Raw genomic sequence first — 10,214 nt, forward strand, 5'->3', positions numbered from 1 at the left:
CATGCGAGGTGTAGGTGCAGATGGGGAACATTAGCCGTGTAAGGAATAGTTGAAGAATTTTACCCATTCACCAAATATGTGCTTGCTTTTCCCCAACAATTTATAAACTGACTCCTACTATACACACTCTTTCCGGATGCGACACAACTTCGTCTCTGTTTGGGGTAGTGAGAAAATTGTATTCAGGACTTTGAAGGACACGCACGACTACTGTAGTTACAGAGCTTTGGGAGTACTGTTAGACTCTCGAAAAGTCAAGTTAGTCAGCAACCCAACAAATCAGACAAGGCACACAATAACGGCAAACTTAGACTCTCGAAAAGTCAAGTTAGTCAGCAACCCAACAAATCAGATAAGGCACACAATAACGGCAAACAATGGCTGAACTGGTAAACGTTTCTTTATTACTGATCAAGTTACAATCTGAACTGTCTGAGAAAGACAGTTCTTTTATACATCTACCAACGTGACTTAAATTTAGAAAGAATGTTGTTTGTTTCTACCTTTGACAGGTACTTACTTTTAGAAAGCCAAAAGCGATATATAAATATGTTATAAACAGTGGTCATTACTTTTGCTTCCATAGCTAAGCATTGAAGTTCATTTAATACAAAGCAATAAATGTCAATTAACTGACCACTACACGATGACCACCTGCCAAAAGTATAGGTTTACCTTAAAGCCAAAACATGTACATACTAAGTCACGTTGTAAAACAATTATATATCTGCAAGTTAAACTTTAATATATATTATAACTTTACTGTCCATTTGTATATATGTCCTTTTGTATATAAAATTATATTGAATATTAAAGTTATTATATAAGCACTGCATAGTGTTACATTCCTCCCAATGTACTGGAAATATAGTTCAATATTTCACTAAAAGTCGCTAAATATAACTTAAATAGTCAATACTGTTTCTCCATTAAAAAGTCACATTTTTAGGGTTCATCCTTCTAATTAGTTTCACATGGTATTGTTACGGAATTCAACTGAAGTAAATAGTTATTAAAAGATGTTCCAATTGTTCTATGTTGTCCAATAATTACAACAACTGTCGTCTACTATATAAAACTGACTAGACACATAAAAGTCTTGACCTTAGATCAATGTCACGAAGAGTTCATGGTTATTTCCTTGTACCATAAAATAGTGGTAATAAAATTGTCCACATACGTCTGTAAATACACAGTTCATGATATAGTTGATTAAACGTTCACTATGAATATATGGATTATATATCAAGGTATCCTAAATCCCTTCAGGTCACTACCATTCTGTAGCCTGCTTTCTTCCTTCAACGACTAAATACATGTTATAGTTTATTTACACAATTATTTACAATATAGTACTTCACAGTGTCCACTTTGATTAATTTTCATGTTAGATGTGATCGTATAGATTTTTGTTAATTGTCAATGATCGGTAATTTCAGCACTGGATAAATGTTATTTTGTGTATCTTCCTTGTGGTTGACCAGCATTGGTGCAGAGGCTACATCTCTGTTGGTGGTAACTTCACCCTCGGTCTTTGCCGACACCAGATGCCCCACTTTATCATATTTGGCAGCGAAATTCATCACTTTTTCGCCACCCCCTCTCCTGGCTGAACAAGATAAGCAGAACCTAACTTTGCGTCTATATTTACATAAGATGAACATAGCTATTCCAACCAAAAGAGCCCCAAACAAATATATCAATGTATATACCCAATTTGGTAATTCACTATCCTCAGTTATTTGACCCAAGCTTTTTAATTGGCTAATTAAATCATCCATTGGTATCTCTTTAATTTGATCTAACTCTTTAGGTAACTTTGTTAAGTTAAATTTCGGAAAAGACTGGTGAAAAGGTTCCCATAGCTTTTTGGATGTCAAATCATAATTATTTATTATCCTTATAAAAGAATCGTCCGTTGAGGTAAATTTACTTTGTTGATTATAAAAAGGCAATAATGTCATAAAGTCATTCGTCGCTGTACATGTCTCATTAAGCGTCAGAATATTTATTGGAGGGAAAATCCTTTTTGTCAAGGTCGTTTTATATTTAGAATTTTGACAAGCAATTGCAAAATCAAGTGGTCTATTTGTCGTCACTAACCATGATCCTGACGAAATATAGTTTGCCATGGGCAAGATTGAACTCGGTTCTACTAAAACCTTACAAAATTTATCAATGTCATTTTCTTTTTTCATAAATAGTGAAATCGCACAATTCTTACTTAGATTTATAGGGTAAACAGGACTTACTATTTTACAAAATTTTGTAAAACGATCTGTACATTTATTAATTTCATCATTATTTAGTAATACGTATTTTGACCGCTCAGCATTTACTGCAAAATATTCAACATTTATATCAAATTTCGCTACCATTGTTAACAATTTTGTACTGTTGTTTTTCATAGGCATAGGGAGATTATATGCTTTATAAACCTCGAACCTATTGTTTGAATCGAGAAGCGGAAGTGAGATAATGGCTAATATTTTATCATCGTAAAGTACAGTGGTGCAAGTCAACAATCTATAAAAGAACCACAAATTTGAATTAGGATCCTCTGATAACTCTAAGTATCTAGGTAATTTGTTTTTAATTTCGTTTAAAAGTCGTTTTAAATTTGTTGGAGTAATAGTACTAGGTGAAAGATGACCTAATGATAACATATTTAATTGCGAACCTAAATGTTCTAAATAAAACATTGCTTTCTGCATTAATAATTTTAATTCACCGGTTATCAAATCTAGTTGAACATACTTTTGTATATAATTTTCAAGATCAATTATTTGTTTTTCAAATGCTTCTGTTACATTTTCGAGTTTGGAATCTATTTCACGCAAGTCCCCTATCAAAGAATTAATTGCATGCCTATTTTCGGAAACTTCAATTCTTGTTACATTTAAAATTGAAAGATTTTCTGATAAAACATGAGAAAGTTTATTTTGATTATCTGCAAGAACTCTTATGTTACCTTTTATTGCACTTACATCTGAATCTGTTAAAGTTCCAAACAAAAAATGCATGGCTTTACCGATAATTGGTAAAACACTACGTTTATTCCTATGTAAAGCCTTATAATCATTAAAAATTCTTAATATCGAAGTATGGGTATCTGTTAATAATCGAAATTCATTTCTTAAATTAGAGAAGGTATTTTTAAATCCTTCCTTTTCCGGTTTATCATATCGTCTCGTTATCTCTTGAGCAAGCGCGGCTGTTTGAACAATGTCATTTGAAAGTTTCTTTATAAAATTATCAAAAGGTTTTAAGTCTGTGACAAATGTAACCAACCAATTTGATCTTGTGGTCGTAATTGAATTTATTTTGTCGAAAACTACATTTTCTGAAATAAATGCTTGTTCACCCAAACAAAAGAGGAGGGTGACAAGAAATAATGTCTTCATGTCCGTCCTGTAATTTAAAGAAACATTAATTATTAGTCGTTTAAAAATTAGTGCAAAAGTTTGGGAAATATGCTTCCATAAACTGTTCAAAGGTCGTATACACGGGAAAATCCCTTACAAAACGGTTATATAGTCTCTGAATTGAACAGTGATTTTTTAAAAGTGATAAATAAGTTTCACCACGCCTTTTAGCGGCATTTTCCCTACTCTTGACAAGGTCGCGAATATAAGAGGGGGTCAAATTGATATCAGGGTTTTGTAGGAAAGTTTCAAAAGAGTCCCTCATGGTTTCTCCTAACATATTCGACTCATGGAATACCCTAGCTTTAAAATTCCAAGTTTTGAAGATTCGTTTGATTATAGAAGGCTTTAATCCTTCTTCTTCCAATGTTTCTTTACATCCGGAATATGCTATGTGGGAAAATTCATGAATTATTAAATTGACTTTTCCTTTTGTTATTTCGGCCTCAGCCAGTCTTTCTAAATCTTCTATTCCAGCCATCTTCTTACTGAAAATATATACCAAAATAGTTTAGATGGAATTTACTTTTTAACTAAGATACTTTTTAAACATTGGGATATATCGGAGAAAATATCGATTATCTGCTGATCATTATTTTCGCTCTGCTTACATACAGATTTAACATTTACAGAATTAACTGACATATTTTCGCTATCTGAATATTTGTCGGTAACATCCTGGTCACGGCACCAATTCCCAGGTGTTAGACTCTCGAAAAGTCAAGTTAGTCAGCAACCCAACAAATCAGACAAGGCACACAATAACGGCAAACAATGGCTGAACTGGTAAACGTTTCTTTATTACTGATCAAGTTACAATCTGAACTGTCTGAGAAAGACAGTTCTTTTATACATCTACCAACGTGACTTAAAGGAGTAGGGGCAATAAGGGCCAAAATCGGCCCCAATTTTCACAAAAAAACAAAGTTCCTTTACAGTTATATATTACCAACTAAAATAATCATTATAAAGTGTGTTTTCAAAAAACATGTTATTTTCGGCAAAAATCGCGTTCCGTGACGTCACAATAGAACCTCGAAAACGCCATGATTTGTAATTATTGCTTAAAAAACAAAGATTTTCAGTACGTTTTACGATAATTCGTACCCTCCACAGGCATGTGCCAAAATTTCCTTTAAACGATAAACGGAACTATAAACAAACAAGATAGTAGCAAAATATTTTTTTGGCACATGCCTGCGGAGGGTATGAATTTTTTGTCAAAAGCGGAATCGTTTCTTCAAGGGAGGCATTGAACACCTGACGTTAAACCCGTTTCAGATTACCAGTTTACTCGCAAATACAACTCGACTTCCACGTGATGCAAATTAATATTATTTATTTCAATGTTGATTGTTTTAACACTTCTTTTAGTCTCCTTAGTCTTTTTCACCGCGCTGAAGTACGTCCATTATTCATAGTTCATTATTCATTATTCAATAATGAATAATGAAATAGTTCATTATTCACTATTCAATATTGAAAAATGAATAATGAATAATGAAATGGTTTATGTTTCATTATTCAAATTGAAGCGGTGAATAGTGATTTTTTTTTTTTAAATTGACCGTGACACTATAACTATATTTTGATTCGCAATGACCATAAGAGGGTTTACGGACGACCTAAATGCCACAATATGCATAAAAAATGAGGAAAAGTAAAAAAAGAAGATGTGGTATCATTGCCAATGAAACAAACATCCACAACTATAGCTCACCGTACAGCCTACAACAATGAGCAAAGCCCATAAGGCATAGTCAGCTATAAAAGGCCCCAATAAGATAATGTAAAACAATTTAAACAAGACAACTAAAAGCCTTATTTATTTTATAAAATTAACGAAAAACAAATATGTAACACAAAAACAAACGACAACCACTAAATTACAGACTCCTGACTTGGGACAGACACATACATCAATAATGTGACGGGGTTAAACATGTTAGCCAATTTTGAATAATGAAATGGATATTTTGAATTATGGAATAAACTGCTGCCACCCTTTAGCCCCTAATTATAGATAAACCTTATACCTCATTCGAAAGCTATAACGGGAGAAACAAAATGTATATAGTCAGCATGTTCCGCAACGCATATTAGAGGACTTAAATGTCGAAATACGCGTGAAAATTAAGAAATAGCCAATTGTGAATAATGAAATGGATATTTTGAATAATGGAATGGACTGCTGCGACCCTTTAACCCCTAATTATAGATAAACCTTATACCTCATTCGAATGCTTATAACGATAGGAACAAAATGTATATAGTCAACATGTTCAGCAAGGCATATTAGAGGACTTAAATGTCGAAATACGCGTGAAAGTTAAGAAATAGCCAATTTTGAATAATGAAATGGATATTTTGAATAATGGAATGGACTGCTGCGACACTTTAGCCCCTAATTATAGATAAACTTTATACCTCATTCGAAAGCTTATAACGAAAGGAACAAAATGTATATAGTCAACATGTTCAGCAACGCATATTAGAGGATAGATAAACCTTATACCTCATTCGAAAGCCTTTAACGAAAGGAACAAAATGTATATAGTCAACATGTTCCGCAACGCATATTAGAGCACTTAAATGTCGAAATACGTTTGAAAATTAAGAAATAGCCAATTTTGAATAATGCAATGGATAATTTGAATAATGGAATGGACTGCTGCGACCCTTTAGCCCCTAATTATAGATAAACCTTATACCTCATTCGAAAGCTTATTACGAGAGGAACAAAATGTATATAGTCAACATGTTCCGCATGAATATTAGAGGACTTGAATGTCGAAATACGAGTGAAAATTAAGAAATAGCCAATTTTGAATAATGAAATGGATATTTTGAATAATGGAATGGACTGCTGCGACCCTTTAGCCCCTAATTATAGATAAACCTTATACCTCATTCGAAAGCTTATTACGAGAGGAACAAAATGTATATAGTCAGCATGTTCTGCAACGCATATTAGAGGACTTAAATGTCGAAATACGCGTGAAAATTAAGAAATAGCCAATTTTGAATAATATGAAATGGATATTTTCAATAATGGAATGGACTGCTGCGACCCTTTAGCCCCTAATTATAAATAAACCGTATACCTCATTCGAAAGCTTATAACGATAGGAACAAAATGTATATAGTCAACATGTTCAGCAACGCATATTAGAGGACTTAAATGTCGAAATACGCGTGAAAGTTAAGAAATAGCCATTTTTGAATAATGAAATGGATATTTTGAATAATGGAATGGACTGCTGCGACACTTTAGTCCCTAATTATAGATAAACTTTATACCTCATTCGAAAGCTTATAACGATAGGAACAAAATGTATATAGTTAACATGTTCAGCAACGCATATTAGAGGACTTAATGTCGAAATACGCGTGAAAGTTAAAAAATAGCCAATTTTGAATAATGAAATGGATATTTTGAATAATGGAATGGACTGCTGCGACCCTTTAGCCCCTAATTATAGATAAACCTTATACCTCATTCGAATGCTTATAACGATAGGAACAAAATGTATATAGTCAACATGTTCAGCAACGCATATTAGAGGACTTAAATGTCGAAATACGCGTGAAAGTTAAGAAATAGCCAATTTTGAATAATGAAATGGATATTTTGAATAATGGAATGGACTGCTGCGACACTTTAGCCCCTAATTATAGATAAACTTTCTACCTCATTCGAAAGCTTATAACGAAAGGAACAAAATGTATATAGTCAACATGTTCAGCAACGCATATTAGAGGACTTAAATGTCGAAATACGCGTGAAAGTTAAAAAATAGCCAATTTTGAATAATGAAATGGATATTTTGAATAATGGAATGGACTTCTGCGACCCTTTAGCCCCTAATTATAGATAAACCTTATACCTCATTCGAAAGCCTTTAACGAAAGGAACAAAATGTATATAGTCAACATGTTCCGCAACGCATATTAGAGCACTTAAATGTCGAAATACGTTTGAAAATTAAGAAATAGCCAATTTTGAATAATGAAATGGATAATTTGAATAATGGAATGGACTGCTGCGACCCTTTAGCCCCTAATTATAGATAAACCTTATACCTCATTCGAAAGCTTATTACGAGAGGAACAAAATGTATATAGTCAACATGTTCCGCATGAATATTAGAGGACTTGAATGTCGAAATACGAGTGAAAATTAAGAAATAGCCAATTTTGAATAATGAAATGGATATTTTGAATAATGGAATGGACTGCTGCGACCCTTTAGCCCCTAATTATAGATAAACCTTATACCTCATTCGAAAGCTTATTACGAGAGGAACAAAATGTATATAGTCAGCATGTTCTGCAACGCATATTAGAGGACTTAAATGTCGAAATACGCGTGAAAATTAAGAAATAGCCAATTTTGAATAATATGAAATGGATATTTTGAATAATGGAATGGACTGCTGCGACCCTTTAGCCCCTAATTATAAATAAACCGTATACCTCATTCGAAAGCTTATAACGATAGGAACAAAATGTATATAGTCAACATGTTCAGCAACGCATATTAGAGGACTTAAATGTCGAAATACGCGTGAAAGTTAAGAAATAGCCATTTTTGAATAATGAAATGGATATTTTGAATAATGGAATGGACTGCTGCGACACTTTAGTCCCTAATTATAGATAAACTTTATACCTCATTCGAAAGCTTATAACGATAGGAACAAAATGTATATAGTTAAAATGTTCAGCAACGCATATTAGAGGACTTAAATGTCGAAATACGCGTGAAAGTTAAAAAATAGCCAATTTTGAATAATGAAATGGATATTTTGAATAATGGAATGGACTTCTGCGACCCTTTAGCCCCTAATTATAGATAAACCTTATACCTCATTCGAAAGCTTATTACGAGAGGAACAAAATGTATATAGTCAACATGTTCAGCAACGCTTATTAGAGGACTTGAATGTCGAAATACGAGTGAAAATTAAGAAATAGCCAATTTTGAAAAATGAAATGGTAAAATGGTGGATATTTTGAATAATGGAATGGACTGCTGCGACCTTTTAGCCCCTAATTATAGATAAACCTTATACCTCATTCGAAAGCTTATAACGAGCGGAACAAAATGTATATAGTCAACATGTTCAGCAAGGCATATTAGAGGACTTAAATGTCGAAATACGCGTGAAGGTTAAAAAATAGCCAATTTTGAATAATGAAATGGATATTTTGAATAATGGAATGGACTGCTGCGACCCTTTAGCCCTTAATTATAGATAAACCTTATACCTCATTCGAAAGCTTATAACAAGAGGAACACACAATGTATACAATCAACATGTTCTGCAACGCATATTAGAGGAGTAACGAAGGACTTAAGTATCGAAATACGCGTGAAAATTAAGAAATAGTCAATTTTGAATAAAGAAATGGATATTTTGAATAATGGAATGGACTGCTGCGATCTTTTAGCCCCTAATTATAGATAAACCTTATACCTCATTCGAAAGCTTATTACGAGAGGAACAAAATGTATATAGTCAACATGTTCCGCAACGCATATTAGAGGACTTAAATGTCGAAATACGAGTGAAAATTAAGAAATAGCCAATTTTGAAAAATGAAATGGTAAAATGGTGGATATTTTGAATAATGGAATGGACTGCTCCGACCCTTTAGCCCCTAATTATAATACACCTTATACCTCAGTCGAAAGCTTATAACGAGAGGAACAAAATGTATATAGTCAACATGTTCAGCAACGCATAATAGAGGACTTAAATGTCGAAATACGCGTGAAAGTTAAGAAATAGCCAATTTTGAATAATGAAATGGATATTTTGAATAATGGAATGGACTGCTGCGACCCTTTAGCCCCTAATTATAGATAAACTTTATACCTCATTCGAAAGCTTATAACGAAGGGAACAAAATGTATATAGTCAACATGTTCAGCAACGCATATTAGAGGACTTAAATGTCGAAATACGCGTGAAAGTTAAGAAATAGTCAATTTTGAATAATGAAATGGATATTTTGAATAATGGAATGGACTGCTGCGACCCTTTAGCCCCTAATTATAGATAAACCTTATACCTCATTCGAAAGCCTTTAACGAAAGGAACAAAATGTATATAGTCAACATATTCCGCAACGCATATTGGAGCACTTAAATGTCGAAATACGTTTGAAAATTAAGAAATAGCCAATTTTGAATAATGAAATGGATATTTTGAATAATGGAATGGACTGCTGCGATCTTTTAGCCCCTAATTATAGATAAACCTTATACCTCATTCGAAAGCTTATTACGAGAGGAACAAAATATATATAGTCAACATGTTCCGCAACGCATATTAGAGCTCTTTAATGTAGAAATACGCGTGAATGTAAAGAAATAGCCAATTTTGAATAATGAAATGGATATTTTGAATAATGGAATGGACTGCTGCGACCCTTTAGCCCCTAATTATAGATAAACTTTATACCTCATTCGAAAGCTTATAACGAAAGGAACAAAATGTATATAGTCAACATGTTCCGCCTTAAAGCACTTAAATGTCGAAATACGTTTGAAAATTAAAAAATAGCCAATTTTGAATAATGAAATGGAAATTTGAATAATGGAATGGACTGCTGCGACCCTTTAGCCCCTAATTATAGATAAACCTTATACCTCATTCGAAAGTTTATAACGAGAGGAACAAAATGTATATAGTCAACATGTTCCGCAACGCATATTAGAGCTCTTAAATGTCGAAATACGCGTGAATGTAAAGAAATAGCCAATTTTGAATAATGAAATGG

Source organism: Mytilus galloprovincialis, chromosome 13 (genome assembly GCF_965363235.1).
Source record: "Mytilus galloprovincialis chromosome 13, xbMytGall1.hap1.1, whole genome shotgun sequence".
Taxonomy (NCBI): Eukaryota; Metazoa; Mollusca; class Bivalvia; order Mytilida; family Mytilidae; genus Mytilus; species Mytilus galloprovincialis.